The sequence below is a fragment of the Apis florea genome, unplaced genomic scaffold (assembly GCF_048593485.1).
Source record: "Apis florea isolate Af1SG1 unplaced genomic scaffold, ASM4859348v1 contig_3496_pilon, whole genome shotgun sequence".
Classification (NCBI taxonomy): Eukaryota; Metazoa; Arthropoda; class Insecta; order Hymenoptera; family Apidae; genus Apis; species Apis florea.
In genome coordinates, this window is record NW_028256773.1 from 3878342 (window position 1) to 3895793 (window position 17452).

General features: G+C 30.3%; 2 long non-coding RNA genes across 11 annotated transcripts; one reads left to right on the forward strand and one right to left on the reverse strand.

The window, feature by feature from the left end:
• Positions 1–9607: 9607 nt before the first annotated feature.
• On the reverse strand, positions 9608–17452 carry LOC116415464 (uncharacterized). Of its 10 annotated transcripts, none has more exons than XR_015293661.1 (6): positions 17022–17397; positions 16725–16948; positions 14506–14566; positions 13862–14168; positions 11376–13772; positions 9608–11264 (listed from the first exon to the last, which is right to left on the reverse strand). It is a non-coding gene; the product is annotated as an uncharacterized LOC116415464 (long non-coding RNA). The 10 variants fall into 10 exon arrangements; XR_015293665.1 differs by lacking the exons at positions 16725–16948; positions 17022–17397 and adding an exon at positions 15042–15449 and having other exon boundaries at positions 11376–13626; positions 13711–13772; XR_015293666.1 differs by lacking the exons at positions 16725–16948; positions 17022–17397 and adding an exon at positions 14653–14976 and having other exon boundaries at positions 11376–13626; positions 13711–13772.
• On the forward strand, positions 14691–15431 carry LOC147656756 (uncharacterized). Its single transcript, XR_015293671.1, has 2 exons — positions 14691–15080; positions 15145–15431. It is a non-coding gene; the product is annotated as an uncharacterized LOC147656756 (long non-coding RNA).

The window sequence follows — 17452 nt, forward strand, 5'->3', positions numbered from 1 at the left end:
CATTGGAGCTGCAGTCTGAAGGCACGTGCCGCGGACAGTCGGTTCACACGACGCTTTCAAAAGGCTGCCCCTTTTTGCAGAGAAAGGGCATATATACACGGCTGATGAATACCAGTGGGTGTTTTAGAATCTTGAATTTGCGTGCGTTGGGATGTAATGAATAGTTGTTGGAATCAGTTGTCAGAATTTTGGAGGAAAGTTTATTCGTTTTTCATATACGTTATTTTGGGTGGAAAATTTTTGATTTTCTGAATTGGTAAATAATCGAATATCGGCCAGTTTCATCGAATCGAATTCGTGCCAATCGTGAAACAATCGAATTTAAAAAATATTAAATTTTATTTAAACTTACGTGTGTATACACACGCGGTCAAAATATTCATCGAAATGTGATGAAAAAAAGGAAAAATTGAAAGATGAATTCGATCGATTCGAAATGAAACGAATAATTCTCGAGCAATATCCTTGAATGTTTAATCAAAAGATCCTTGCAACTTCGTCATAACCACCTCTGTAATCTCAGAGAAATCAAAGATATACCACGTGCTGAAAATGATAAACCACGCCGCAATTTCATCCTCGGTATTAACTCGTCGGGCAAATCCTTCTCGTCTCGTCAAATTTCACCTCTCGAATTTAGCACCGCATCAAAGGCTTGGCCCATGCCGGGGAGCCGAGTTTGCTGACGACTTTCATAAAGTTCGACGTGACTCGACGCGATTTCTCGTTGTGGAACGTTCGTGGGATCAGCATTAATAATAATCCTTCGATCGTACGCCACCGCGTCGAATTCGAACGTTTATTATCTTGTCTCGAATGTGGGACGTCGTGCAAAAGTGGAGAACAGTTGGTAGAGAATTCGAAAATTACGCGAGAAGAATTCCAATCTTTCAGTTACAACGATGTGAAAGAACACGCCTGCACGTATGCAACCCGCTCATCGTTCAGCTGACACGACGACTGGATCGGTTGCCTATGTACAGGCGTTTCTGCTTAATTGATAGATTTACGAGTACGAGTGAGAAATAATTGTTCCACTTAAAATATTTATATCGTAACTCGTGAAATCCATTTGAAATGTCAACATTTCAATGATTCTGAAATTTGAAATTTATATATAGAAACGATTCGAAGAACAAAGGAATTTGTGGTCTGGTAAACTGTGTCCACGATCTTTCCACAATTTTTATATTCACATTTCCTTTACAAAAAAATTCGAAACGACATCCCTATCCACCATCCCGAAATACACGATCGTCCCACGATTGAGCGGCACGATACATAAAAGGACGATTGTTCGAGCATAGGCGGTACGAGATATGGGCAGTAGTATAGGCCTATCGCGCGTCAGCCGTATCGATCGTACATCTTAACAACTTAAACGAGACCCGTAAAAACGGCCTGTGCACACTCACAGCTTCCTCTTCTCGCCCCGCACGATCCATCCTGATCCCGAAATTCCAAGATTACGAAACAATATCGGCTAACAAGCTGGCCGAGTTTTCGTCTGATTAACGCGCGTAATTTCGCGATACCCGATTTAAATGCGCATTAATTTGCATGGTGAACGAGCAAGGGCGTTGCTCGCCCTTCGACTCGACCCTCGTGCTCCTCGAGACGACCTCGTGCCCGGGGAAAATTAAATGCGTGATAGGGGTGAGTTTTCTTATTTTAGTAATTTTTGTTTATAACAGTTCAGCAGTGATTGTTAAGCAGCGGAAATTATGTTTTATTTTGTTAATAATTCGGATGGATCGATAAATATTTATTTTTTTTTGTTTGAATTTATGATTATTATTATTTCATTAACTAACTTTAAAACTGAGAAAAAGTTTCAATGTGATATTATATTTATTATACATTTTATTAAATGATATTACATTTTATTATACATTTGCGAGATATAAGAAAATAATTAAAAAACTTGATTAAAAAAAATATTTTTTTTTTGTATCAAAAAAAAAAAAAAAAAAATCGAGAGAATTAAACGAAGACTTTATTCTATAGGAATCTCTATTGACTTTATCTCTTAAAAATGTTGCAGATGTGTTGGAATATTTATTCAGATAATTTTCGGTGAAAATAAGTTCGTCGAAGAGAGTTTTTAAGAGAATACGTCGGGTGATATGATAATACGTGTAAAATTTCTGATAGTCAAATAACGAAAGATAAATAGGATTTATGGTGATGAGAGTGGCGCGGGGTCGAAAACTGTTGGTTGGCGATGGAATATCTCGTGTCGCATATCGATGAACTCGAAGTCAAAAAGGGGAGGGGGGGGTGGGGAGGGAATGTAAAAGGCAGGAGGGCATAAAGGGAATAAATGTGTGAGAGAAGGGATTTGAAATTTGAAAAAAAAAAAGGATACGAAGAGTGAAAAAAAGGATTAAGAACATGGAGATAAATAAATAATTAACAAATCAAGAAATAAAACGATGAAGGAAAAACACGAACCGAAAATAATAAAGAAGAAAGCATAATGTAGAAAAAGAAAGTTAAATTTAAGTTAAATCAGAAGATAAAATGAAAAAGGAAAAAAACAGAAGAAGGATACAGAAAAAGAAAAGGAAAATTAAAAAACCGTGTCGTGCAGCGAGAAAAAAAAAATATGGTTAAAGGAAGAGTAGAGCGAGAAAAGCGATAGAGGAGAATCGTATGCAGAAAAAGTAGAAAAAGAAAGAGAAGATAGGAATTAGAGGTACACGTGTTGGCGCTCCTATATTTATTAGCATCCTTGTTGAATTTTAAAAAAGTCAAATAAGAAGTAGGGGAAAGGTAAGCAACGACAATACGAGGATACTTTTTCTGTTATTTTCGCGCAATCTTTTCAAACAATCCAGCTATTTGGAAAGCTAATGTTTGTCCTGAGCAAATTCGAGATTTAATAGATTCGTTTTCAATCGCGATAAAATTTGTAAGATTAATTAAAATATAAAAGAATAAAGTGAAGAAAAAGAAGGTGAAAATATCGTTAATAATTTTAATTTTATCAAATAATATCTACGTTGAATTTCAATCTCTAAATAATTTTTCGAATATCGATTTTAAATATTAATTGCTATTTTGGCTTATTTTCTAATTTTATTTCCTTTCTTTTCTTTTCTTTCTTTTTTTTTTTTTTTATATCATTATATATGGAATTTTATACATACACATATTGTTCATTCATAACTAAATGTAGCGTTATATATTTTTAATTCATAAAGTAGCTCTCTTTTAAAAATAGAAATTTGTATACGTCATGGACTGAATATTTTATGAGATCGAAACATTTTTTTTTTCCAAGCAAAATACGAATACTAAGTAAGATATCTTTTTCATCGTATATCGATGAACTGGAAGTCGAGAACAAAGGAAAGAAATTCAGGAGAACGAAATAAGGAAAATAAAGAAAACGTAAGAAAGAATAAAATAGAGTGAAAAATTGGAGGGACGAGGAATAAAGAAAACAAAAATAATAGGTACAAGTGTCGAGGAGAAGAAAATTGCTTTCTTTCGTAGGGAAATACGAGAAGATTATTCTTATTTCTGGAAACGATTGCTTCAAAATAAATGGAATCTTAAAAAGATATAATAATCTACATATGTTAAGACTTTGTATCAAATATGAGAAAATAACTGCTTTTCTAATCTAATCTAACAATACATAACTTCAAATTTCCAATTATAGTTACGTATATTGAATTTTCTATTAATTTTGATTTTAAGTCGAAATAAATACAAACATTCGTTTTTATTCATGTTCAATATTTCAAATATTTTAATCTATAATGCACAACATTCTATCAAATCTGAGAATATAACCTCAAAGTCAAAGTTTCAAACAGAACTGCAATTCCATCCAATATTTTCAAATATTATTCCTTTCGATCACAAGAATAATTACACTCAAGGAAGGCAAGCAATTAACCTATTCGAATTGAATTGCATCCTTGAGAGACATCTTACTTCCACGTCTCCATCTGATGTTTACTCTGAATACTTTGGCAGTAGCAACGAATTAAACGAACGAATATCATTGGAGCATGGTTCTCGAGACAAAAATATAATGGTTCCACGTGATGGAAACGATGGATTCATAATCGTCTACTTGCGAACTACACGACAGTTAAACATACTCAATTTCAAGATTGTTTTGAATAACATTATATATTATCGTGCAAGGAAGTTGTCTGGAACATTGGTTGTAATTTTCTGAGAAATGTATCTTTGACACGCATAGTGTGAAGTAATGTGAATTTTTGTGGAGGATATTTGGTTGAATTTTTAATATTAAAAATGTTCAATTTTTTCTTATTTCAATTTTTCTGATAAACTGCGACTAATGTTAAAATAAATATTTTTTAAATTCTTTGATTACAAAATGGCAAAAATTATTTTGATTTATTTATGATTATCAGATATAATGTTTGAATTTACGAGAATAACGAAAGAATTAAATGGCAGTTATGCATCTATTATAGTGGTATTATAGTTAATTATGTTGCATTAATTAAAAGTACAGTATTTTAGAAATAAATAAAGTATTCAGTAATATTCCTGCGGGTCACATTTCAGTTGTTCGAAAGTCAAACAATATTAACTAAATGAATATGATATTATGGTTTAATCGATGAGTGACCAAGATACGTACTAAAGTTAATTAAAGCTAATTTATGACACTCTAGAAAGTAATTTTGAGGTTAGTTATGGAAATGATTATCAATAAATTTATATTATTTTATATTTTTTGTATAAGATTTAAATGCTACATTATTCAAATAAATTCTAATTTTGTTTTTGGTTGAACAAAAGCAAATAACAATTTTGATGTAAAGAAAAAAAAAACCTGTCACTTTGATCGATGTAATTCTATGTTATTCAAAATGGAATAAAAATAAAAATTTGCAAATATAATCCACTGGAGAGATGAAAAAAGGAATAAAAGTAACCAATCAAATACTTTTTCATAGAAGAAAATTACATTTCTTCTAGCCATGTAACTTTATCAGTTATCGACCGAGGTGCACGCAAAGAATGTACATGCAAACCAAGCTTTAAGCCATCGATAAATCACGACTCGTTTTATAGACGAGATCCATTCGTTCTCGTATTGCCTTAATTCAAATCTATTTCCGGTAAATCTTTGCATTTAACCTCTGATACATAAATCTTTGGTTTTATAATGTTTCATTCAAAATTCTTTTATTATTTATTTATGTATATTGTGTTATATATATGATATATGTATATCACAATTAGTTTGATGAAACGTTATTACGTGAAAAAAGAGACATTCCTATATTTCTGACATATCAGAAATGAATTTAATATAACGTTAAATAAATTAAATATCATTACAAATGATATAATAAAATAGTAAATACATTTCGGTGATATAGGTTATATAATTAATTTTTATATTAATTCCTATTTATTCTTTTGCATTGTAATATATATTGGCGAAATTAATATTTTATTACAAATAAAAATTCATGTTTATATTTTAACTTATGTCAATAGGTAGTACAATTAGTGATCTTTCAGTAATTTTCTAAAAGTTACTAATTTAGTAACTTTTAATTATTGCAATAACTATACCAACTTTCTAGTTACTTTTACTGATATTCTAACTTGTTGTATAATCTATTTCTATTTCTTTAGCCTCTTTTTTGTTATTTGAAAATATGTAGTATTCTCCTTTAGATTATATTTAATATGTCAAAAGTAAAAATATCTATCGTATTCGATCAAATAAAACAAAAAAAACTGTTCAAAGATCTTTAAAATTTATTCATCCTTTTTCACAATTCCCAAAACTCATCGAATTAAATCCCATCCCTATTAATCCCTAAAACATCTTATCAATTATTCCTATAAGGCGGAAATTTATTATGAGTCCTCTAAGGGTCGAAGATGATACGTTAATAGAAACGTTTTTATTTTATTTGTTGTTTTTTATCTCGTCTACGGGCAAAGGGAAAATGGACTTTACACGGCGAAAAAGAAAAAAAAAAGAAAAGAAAGAAAAAGGAAGGAAGCAATTTGTTTTAACGCCATAGTTTACGCTCTAATAACTTATTTCCTCGTAAATCTCTATTCTCGACACTAGCGCCAACCCACGTTGAATGTAACCGATCCTTATGGAGAATTTCGAAGGGATACGGTGCACAGTTGGTTTACATAGGATATTTTCGTGGATTCTGGGACACGAATTGCCGGATCTGAATTCTTAACAGAGCCAGATATTGTGACGAGAAATTTTTGCAAAAATTCAACGATTTTTAGTTATTCTGGAAAAATATATTTTTTTTTTCATTTTTAATATTGGCGTTGATTGTATACCTCGTTGTTGTGTTTTATATGGAAATTTTGGTGGAATTTTTAATTTAATTTTTAATCGATGATATATTAATAGATATATTATTTATGAGATTTTTGCAACTAATTTTAATCTTTATTAAATTTTTTTTTTAATATCGATTTACGTTATCTGCTTTTTCAATGAACAAAATGAAATAGAATAATAATTTTTTAATATTCGAAAAATATGAAAGAATGTTTCTTCAATGAGGAGAAATTTCATAATTTGCAAACGTTTGTTATTAACTATGATAGTTTCATTTCATAAAAAGATAAAGAAATAAACATATAAGCGTATTAACTAGTGGTTAATATCGTATTATCATAATGTTAATTATCTTCTAAAAATAAATTATGAAGCAATCGTGGTAAGTTGATTTTATTTTAAAAGTTAAATGATTCTTTTCTAAGTAAAATTAAACTTCTAATGCGAATATATATTTATGAACTGACATAATACTAATAAATAATTGTGTAAATAAATGTAAAATATAGTTAATATATTTTTTCATATAGAGCTTCATTTTTTAAATAATCAAGCTTGATAATTCACCGAGTAACACCACTGATAAACCATATTTCATTATAGTTCTAAAAGGAAAAAGATTCGAGTAAAAAAAATCTTCATTCGTATTTTGTAAGCTCCTTTTTACTATTTATAACGTTTGAAAAATATCGCAAAGAAAATTGAGAATGAGTCGAATGTGGTTTTTAACGTGTCGAAATCCGGTGACCGAATTTTCTGAGCTATTGCACTCGGAATTATTCCAAGCTTGGGAGTTTGGAACTGTCGAATTCACGATTCTCTTAACTCTTGAACTTAATCCATTTCTTTTTCTTTGATCTCCACGAAATTTCGAACGTTCGAGAAACGTTTAAACTGAAATTTGTCAAAATTGAGGTGAACCTTAATAATCCGTTTTATTATTGATTTATGCGAATTCGAAAAATCTATTATTATCAATTTCGTCAATTAAATTAATTATTATGAAATAAAAATATCATAAATTTATTTTATATAATACGAGTAAATTATCGAAACATTATTATAAGAAATAAATTATTTCTAAATAATTATTATTATTATTCTCAAATAATAAAGAATGATAAAAAATAACAAACGATAGGATATTTAATTGATTTTAAAAAAATCAATTTTGATTTTACGAATAGAAAATATTTCTTCGTTAAATAATATTTAACAATCTTAGGAAAACGAAAAATAATTTGTTATTGCAATATGTTTCAAGGAAAAATGATAGGATTTCTTATAGAACCTAATATATAAACAGTAATATTCCCTGCAATGGTGCAGTGTGATACAGTCAGAGATGGATTAGAGGGCGGATGTTACTTTTATAAAATAGCACGGGATAAAAATAATGCACGAATGCATTTCTTCGCAAAAAAATGGATAGCAGCATTCTTCTTATTTTACATTCTTTCTTTATCTTTAATGAAAAATAACCTCTGGCTATTTTTGATAAACACTTTTTTCACTCTTGACTTTCGTAAACACACTTTCTCACTTTGTAAAGGATCTCGAGCTTTTAAATTAAATTTCAAATTTAAAGATACATGCGATCAATAATTTTTTAATAAACAAATAAAAATAGGTTAACCATTGGTGAGATCTGATAATGTGTGATCAATAATTTTGCCAAACAAGTAGTATAATCAAAAATTAATCGGACCGCACGATCAATAATTTATTCGGGTAAATAGTAGTACATCGGTAAATTTATCAGACAAGTAGTATAGGTCAATAGTACTTGGCCAAACCGATAGTTTACGATCGATAATTTTATCAAACAAGCAGTACCGAATCAAGAATCAATCGACAGTATACAGAGTTAATAATTTGATCAGATCAGTAGTACACTCGATAATTTCATCGAGGAAAGTAGTTCAAATCGATCACTTTACAAATAAGAAAACAATAAATTGCTATTCTTTTTTTTTTTTTTTTTATACAAATTCTTCATCACCTTCTTCCACTATAATTTCAACCATAACATTGCAAAGAACAACCTAACGAATCTTCATCGTGGAAACTGCTCGGTTATCAGAACCCATCGTTATTTACAACCAAGGACGAAACTTCCACCAATTCCAATTACGATTTAAAGCCTTTCATTGTCCATATCGAATAATCCAATGAAGAGATCAATTTTCCAAAATATCTCTAATAAGAAGATCCTCCATCTTCAGAAGCATTGGCTTTTTACGAGCTGAGAAATTGTTTCGTTCTTTCTCTCTCTTTCTCTCGCAAGGAAGGTAGAGAAGAAAACTGTGATTAATCAAGGAGCGGAAGGACAATCTTCCGGTTCCGAAAGTGTGTGAAATTGGACATTATCATAGATTTATATATTGTTTATTCCACAATTTTTTGCATAGAATATTATACTCGTGGAATTTTCGAAAGTTTCGTGAATTACTCGTTGGATCTCGCGAATTCGAGATATTTGTGAAGAATGGATTTTGAATTTTAAATTTCAGGAAGAAGGAAGAACGAAAATGTAGATAAAATGAAATATCGATGTAAATATTCATGCACAGGTAGATTAATATCTCAAAGACAGATTGATTTTAAATTGAATGAAAAAAAAAAATTGAGATTTATTACTCCACGAAAAAAAAATAAGGATTAATTTTCAAAAGGTAACATTAAAGAATTAAAAAATAGTTCAAAATCTTCTCATTCGATCCATGTTATGATATTTGTTGCGGGGGGGAGGGATAATAAGAACGAAGCAAGAGGATCTGTCAGTTTTGTAATCGTGAAAATCGCTGCTTCATCCACGGCTATTAATCCTAAACGCGTGATTGATGTTAGAAGATAAGGATGGCTGACATATTCGAGGGAAGAATCGCCACCTCATTGTCAACCTCGTCGATCCAATCCCCTATGCTGGATGCCCGATGATTGATGAAAGCTCGAAAAAAAAAAAAAAAATGTCGCTTAATCCTCTCCCTCGCCTAAAATCTGCAATGCGAAAACGCATTTCGGATGAAATATCGCAAAATTATTCCGTTTAAGTGGGACGATGATGTATCAGGCAGAAAGTTTAAAATGATAATTCTTGCTTAGTATATCGTTCGTAATAATTCTGAATGTTTTCATTAATCGTAATTTTTATTTCTAATAATCGTTTTATTGTTAGTCATAATGGTAACGAAAGAAGTTGATTTTATTGAAAATATTAGAAATTAGAAATATTTTTATAATATTTTATACGTTTCATTATATTTGAGAAAAATTATATTTGTTTGTCTCAAACTGTGTTTTTTTTTTTTATTTTAACATCACAGTAACAGCGTATAAATTTTTCATGCTTAATTAGAAAAAGAATTAAAAGTTTTGTAAAAATGTATCTTTGCCCCTTAAACTTGCTCGCCTCTCTGCATAAATGATACACGCATGACTTTCACCCATCTCAGGTGGATCATTTTTCTGAAAATGATGTGTTCACCTAAAAACTTTCATCCCTAAAATCTACATAATTGTACATCCAGATAAATGAATACAATTTTTCACAACCATTGCTGTGCCAATTAGAATATTGTTCTACGTGCATTGTAATGCATATAATTTTAACTGTTTGAATTAAACGATGCTTTTATTTATGAAAATAGAATTTGAATGATCAGACAATAATAAATCAATCATTCTCGACCAAGTAATATAGATCGATCATATGCCAGACAAATGGACAGTGGCTGTTATTACAAATGGGATAAGCCTGTCACGATCAGAAAAATGAAACAATCGATAATTCAGGCCTAACCAGACAAGTGAAATAAATCAATTATAGTTGGAACAAGTAGTACAGATCGATCACTCAATCACAAATCACTTGTCTGATAAATAACACATCCCTGAAACTGAAACCCTCTCTTCCCTTTTACCTCAAATTATCCAAACCAAACACTTTCAGAAAACCTCTCCCACGTTGAACGAGAATAACAATTGAAAGTTACAACTATTTGTCCCGACAATAAGCCAAGTTGCGTGCTCGTAAAACACGAAACAACCTCCTTATTAGATTATCCATAAAGCTAAATCTTATATCACGAAGTGTACAATACTGTTTATCCGTTTCTTTTACGACGTCTTTTAGAGTGTCGAAAGGGGGTGAGAAGCTGGCTATTACAAAGCAAAGCTTGTCACTAACTAATCCCTTGGCACGACTACGAGGGAATGGAAGAAAGCTGAGGGAATTCCAGGTGTCCAGGAAATCCACTTCCACTTCCCTCCAGGTTAACTAGGGATCAGGGGCGAAACGTTGAATAAATGATGGCTCGCTTTCGGATACGCTTCACCCCTGTGATTTATATTCGACCGGATTTCGATACGTTTAGACAAGATTGCACAGGCTAGATTAAACTTGGTGCCTTTCTGTCCCTGGAAGCTGCTCGAATCGTTTGCAGCATCGATTGTGGTGCACCGTGCTCGTTTCGTGCTAACGATGTTATCCATTTGTTGGAGAATCGAGAGATAGATGTAGACTTTTAAATATATATTTTTTTTTTCTCTTATGGAATCAAGCACTTGTTTTCTCGTTTAATTGTTCAATGTTTAATAATGTCTCGATTATTTTAATCAGATTCTAATATTAATTATTGTATTTAATAATATTTTTTTCTTCGACGAGTGGAGAAAGATATTGATTTATCTTCTGTGAAGATCTCGTGCGCTGTTCGATTTCTTTTTGATTGTAAAAAATTGTATTATCGTTTGTATTATCATCGAAACAATCAGAATTTGTTTTACACACTTGTATTTTTACATTTGAAATTATTTTTTTCATCAACCATAGAACCAACCATATTTCTGCACCTCTCATTGTACCATTGGAATACGCTTAATCAGTTGCTACTGTCATTCTTTCCAAGTTTAAGTTTATATCCCACGAACATTTCTATGAAAAAAAGAAAAAATACAAATAAATTAAAGGGAAATATAGATTTGATCGAAAATATAAAGAATATATTTAAGAAATAAGAATAAACTATGTTATGCAAATATATACCTTTGTTCCACTATATTGAGCTCGCTATATCGTATTCAAAAAGAGGAGAAGGCAACATCCGATTCACTCATATAAATATACAAGATTTGAGTCGCATCTTTACACAGATATAAACTCAACAGAAATGATTCGATGTTATAACAATGTTCTGAAAAAAGAAGAAAAAAACTTGAAACAATTCAAAAACAATTCTCGTGGAAAAAAAATGGACGAATGCAAGAGGATCGCTTCTCTTCGGATTTTCTTTGCTTCGAATAAGAGAGGAACGATAGAGAGAAGATGCAACCCCTTTGACAGATCGAATGCGACACAATGGCAAGGAATCGGGGAATAACGACTTTTCCAGATACTCTGAGAATTTTCGCCCGAGTTATTGTCACGTGTCTGCGTGCTGCTACAATTGTTGTTTGGAAAGGGCGTTTTTTTTTTTTTTTTTTTTGTAAAATCGTAAAATCAAAGAATTTCTTTCGAAGGTGTATCGATTCGAGGATTATGGAAACAATTTTTCATTGGAAATATATACACGAGTGCACGTACAAAAAGGAGATGTAGTAATCTCGAAAATGGAAAAAAAGAAGATGTCTTGCCACCAATTGTAAAGAATTATCTCTCAAATTATATCTTGGGAACGTACATTTCATTTCTACTGACACAATAATAGTCATATTTTCAATAATTTTTTGTTAGATAGATAGACTAATTATGAATCATACAGAACTGAAAATAAGCCAGTTGTAATAACAGTCAGAGAATTTTTAATATGATCAATAGTATAATCAACAATTTGTTGAAGCAAATAACAAGTGTCAATAATTTGTCAGATATTCACGAATATTTTGATTAATAATTAATATTGCTTAATAATTTCATTTTCTTATTTTATATTATTATTTGATTATTATTATCAATCAGGAGCAATGATCGATAAATTTAATTACGATCAGAGAAAAATTAAACACACAGATTTCATAATTTTCAACCATTAACTCAAACCATCTATCCACCGTCCGCAATCGAGCACAAAATTCAAAGCGACGACCACATTTATTTTGACTGAAAGGAAAGTTTTTTGCACCGTGGCAGAAGATCAAACGAAGAAGATACTGCGACAATGTTTACCCTTTACTGTTCCTTCCTTTTCGCGAGGAAAAGGAAAACGGAACGGATTCTCTGGATATATCAGTTCACTCAGAAAATCAAGCCCAAAATTGAGAGCGAACAATAAATGTTAATAAAAGATTTCACGGTTGGAGAACGAAAATTATTTGCTGTGCTAGATCTCTTGATTAACTTAAAAGTGATTGAGCGAGTTTTTACATATTCGAGAATAGGATTCCTCGATTTTGATACATCTTGTGAATTTTTGCACAAATGTTTCATGCGAATTTGTGAGACAAGATACATGGATATAAAATATTTTTGACAACGAGTTTTAAAATTAATTATACCTACAAACATAATTTTGCAAATTTAAAAAAGTGCTTAGCTTTTATGAATATTATTTAAATTTATAACCTGTTAAATAAATGGTCTTGTCTTAAATTTTTTCAGTCACCTGTGTTAAAATATCTTATGGGTCACATAGGACAAAGGAAAGTATCATCCAGTGGCCCATTGATAAATTATTCTATACTCAATTAGTCAAAGAAGTGTATACAAAAAAAAAAAAAAAAAATTATAGAGAATTAGATTGAAGTTTATTTTCACTCTCTCGAAAATCCAATATATTCCTCATTAAAACACGATATATTCGATATTCATGAATTTCAATCGACTATATATATATTTCTATTAATTTATTAATTCTATTTTTCTAATTTTCATTAATTTTCTTCTATTATTTTATTAATTTTTTAATCTGTTATTCGTGTAGTTGAACATGCAAGGTCACAATGTTTGGATTCTGCGACCCTTCTAAGGGTCCAAGACCTTCGTTACTCTTGTTGGATATTATCTTTAAAACAGGGGGATGCTCTGTCCGTCGTAAACTTAAAACCATACTCGCCACCCTCCACCATATTTCATCAACATTACACCAACTTTTCTTGCAATTTATCGAGATTCTCCTTCGTACCCTTGTTAGATACACGGTTATTTGGTTCACAAAAATAGTTTATACCAGAGGGTAAATTTCACAACATAAGAAGGAGCAAACGTTGAAAGTGAGAAACAGTGTAGTTTATTTATTTTGTATTGTAAAACTTTGTATTGTACCATTGTATCTTTTTTTCATCAAATTTATCAAATGGTTCTGAAAAAAACCATTTTTTTTATAATTCGAGTTAACTTAAAAAAGAATAACTAATTTGAGATAGTAGAAAAAAAAAGAAGCAACCTTTTATCGATATTCAATACCTCAATAATCAAAGCATCGTTGAAAAGAATATTTTCCATCATCTAAAAAAAAAAAAAAAAAAAAGAAAAATTAATAAATCTATTAATTATATTACATTGATATTTTTACAATAGTATAATTAATTACTTACTTGTATATTTACAAGTGACATTATACACGAGACTCTATACATGTAGAGAAGCAATTTCAACCCTTGAGGAAACGTATGCGTTTTCTCAGTCACGCGTTGAACGATTGAACAAGTTTCTAATTCAAGACACGGATTATTTTTTAAAGGAGAGGAGAAAGAGAGAGAACTCTTTCGCATCAACCTACGTCACTTAGCTTCGATATTAAAGTTGGCCGTGCTTCCTTTTTTCTTTCTTTTTTTTTTTCTTCTTTTTTCTTTCTCGACGCCATCACGACGCCCGACGTGTTTAATCAAAGAAGAATGTTTTCTGTCGATAAAAAAAATATTAGCTCGATTTTTGCGACGAAGAAACTTTCACGCCAATAAGGATTATTTTTTATTATTATTATTATTATTATTATTATTTTCTTGATTAATTGTAATCGAATTTATTTTATTTTGCAAAGATTTGAGTGAAAATTTCTTCGATCGAAAGCAAAAAGAAAAAAAAAGATTATTTTTAATCAACGAAAATTTTGTCTGTTCACGTGTTAAATGAAAAATATTTAATAACAAATTTCATTCTCTTTACTTCTGCAATACGCTACATAAATAAATTTTTTAATCTTCTAATTTTCATAATTCGAATATGAATAAATACTCACGTAGTCTTATTTATTACAATATGCAAAATTCTTTTCTGATCTTCCAATTGTACAACAACAACTAAAAAACAAACAAATATAATATTTATCCATTTCCTTTATCACTCCGCATCTTCTTCACTATATCCACTTAAATAATAAACACACAAACGCAAATATCTTCAATTATGAAATAGCAGTTTCTCGCTCGTCGCCATCTTCAATTTTAAAACGAGCCAGCAAAAATGTTGAACCGCGGCATTAAGTTGTACAATGGCTATTTATAGAGACACTGATATATTTTTTCTACAGACAAAAGTTCTCGTCGAAACTTTAGCCGGATGTGGTCTCCATTCAACTTCCGTTGGAAACGGATAAACGTACACACAAAAAAAGAGAGGAGAGGAGAGCGAAAAAAAGTTTGGAGGAACATCGTCCGTTACTTTCAACAAAGAGAAACAAATTGCTCGAAACTCGTCGAATTAAAGAAAAACTGAAATTTCATATTGGAATTTGATCTCGAATATATATATATATATATATATACACATACATACTTAAAGTTTGATTGGAATAATTGAGGTTAGGTTGAAATGGTAATTAGATGTGGCTCTAATGACGTGGTCTCGAGGCGAATATTAATGAGATGTGTTTTTGCAGGACGGATTGCTCGTGACTATGTGGAATAACTGGTCTTTTTGCGCTGTCTTTGCACAGAGAAGTTTATCTAACTTGTGGCTAATTGGTTAATTCAGTTGGTGACTCGTAACCATTCCCGACTTCTGCCGATAGATGGCGTGTTCTCGGCTTTAATGGCAAGACTCTAATGCTTGAATTTTTTAATTTCGAAATATATGATTGTTTAATCAGAAAAAGTGGAATATTTTAAATTTTATCTTATCGATTCAGTTTTGTTGAATATAATAAAAGGAAAAACTTGGTCCTAATTGTGGCTATCTCTCCAATTCTGTATTGACTACTTAGAATTGGTTTTTAAAATTTTTTTTTAATAAGTCTACGATTACAAGTAATCATCTCTACTATTGGAAAAAAATCGATATCGATACGTTTATTTTAACTTTAAACTGTTCTATGTTCAGCAAAATAGAAAGAAAAATCGGTATTCGATCGAATCATCGTGATATCGAAGATATCGAAATTAAATTTCGATTCTTCTATTTAAATAAATGATAGCTGAATTCCTGCGATTAAAATGATCGAATCTTCCTTTATTGTACATATGAAAATTTCTATGTATTCCCCAACTACCACTAGCTTTTTCTTGTCGAAAATCACAAAAAGAAAAAAAAAAACATGTATGTAAATAGAACAAGCAAAGTAGATTTGTATTACAATTTTTACTTAGAGAAATAATCATCGCTTGTATTTATGATAATATATATTTCTTCACTGTTTCATATTTTTGGATAAAATAAAAAAGAAAAAAAATTGAACGAAACCAATTATAGAATGAGTAGGATGAGTATATCCGAAATCAAGGAATGCAGCAAATTACATCATAGATAGCCTCGTTCCAAAAGCAATTCTGCCTGATCCCATTTGTCAAAGTTGATCTCGACATGGATTAACGAGGAGTTCACGTCAGAATGCGATTGAAGGTTCAAAGCGTAGAATTCCAAATCTTGAAACCATAGCGTGTTAAAGGAACTAATTTCTGAATAGAATTTCACTAGATAACTAGTTTCCTATATCTATATTCTTCACTTGGCTCTCTCCACAATATCTCTTTTTCAATACCAAGAATCTCAAATTATAATCTTCAATCTGTCCACTTGTATATATATTTTATAAAAGATATATATATTTTATATCAATTTTATGTCATTGAAAATTCGACAACAATTCAATAGAGTGTTTGGTGAAACTCGTGAATATGATCTTCATTCACTGGTTTTTAATTCAAGAGTCTGTTTACAAACAAAGAGCACTTCTGAGTTGAAATCAAGTGAAAATAATATATAAAATATAAAATTTTAAAACGTTTACGATTTTAATTAAATATATATCACTTGTGTTAAAAATAAGAAAAAAAATATTTCTACGAATTTTAAAAAGTTTTTAAAATAGAACTAGAATTACACAAAAAAATTTTTTTTAATCTTATTCGAATTAAAGTAATTTGAATTAAATATAAATTTAATCATAATCTGAATAACGATGTATTAAACAATAACGCAAAAAAATGCTTTATTAATAACGAATTCAAATAAAAAAATTACCTTGCATCAATTATCGAATTATCTTTGGAAAAATAAACGAGCAAAGTCACGAGCAGGTCTAACAATCTTCTTAATCTCCTTTCTTGTAAATGCAGAGAAGTGAGCAGATATCATTTATCTTACGGCGTATTCTCTCAATATTCTTTTTTTTTTCTCTCCTTCCACTCATTTATTTCCTGAGCACTTTACTGGCTCAGCAAAATGCACAAGTCTTCCCCCTCAATCTCAGAAATAAAATAAGTAAAGGTAATTATTGTCTTATGATGGTAAAATTGCCAAACTCGAGACAAAACTTACTTTTGTTTCGTTTTCCTTCAATTCGTTTCCATTTCCTCTGACCATTTTCTTCCAGAAATTAGAAGTCGTCAACTTCTTCTAGCTCGTAGCACTCGTAATTTTCTTCCTACAACTTTTCGTGATTGTAATTGGAACAACTTATGGATAAAAGAAATTTTTCGTTATATTATCATAATTGTGATATAGTATTATATTTTTTCATGTTTAAAATAATATTGGATCAATTCGAGTTCTAATATTTTTAGTTTTTAAATTATTATCTCTTAAATAAAATTCTAAAAAGTAATTCTAACAAAGATATATAGGATCAAATGTTTCGAATCATAACGGTCTAGATCGCGACTTTAAAATCGCATGAAAACTGGAATTATTGCAACTTATAGCCGAACATAGCCGATTATAGCCGAATATAGCCGATTATAGCCGAACAT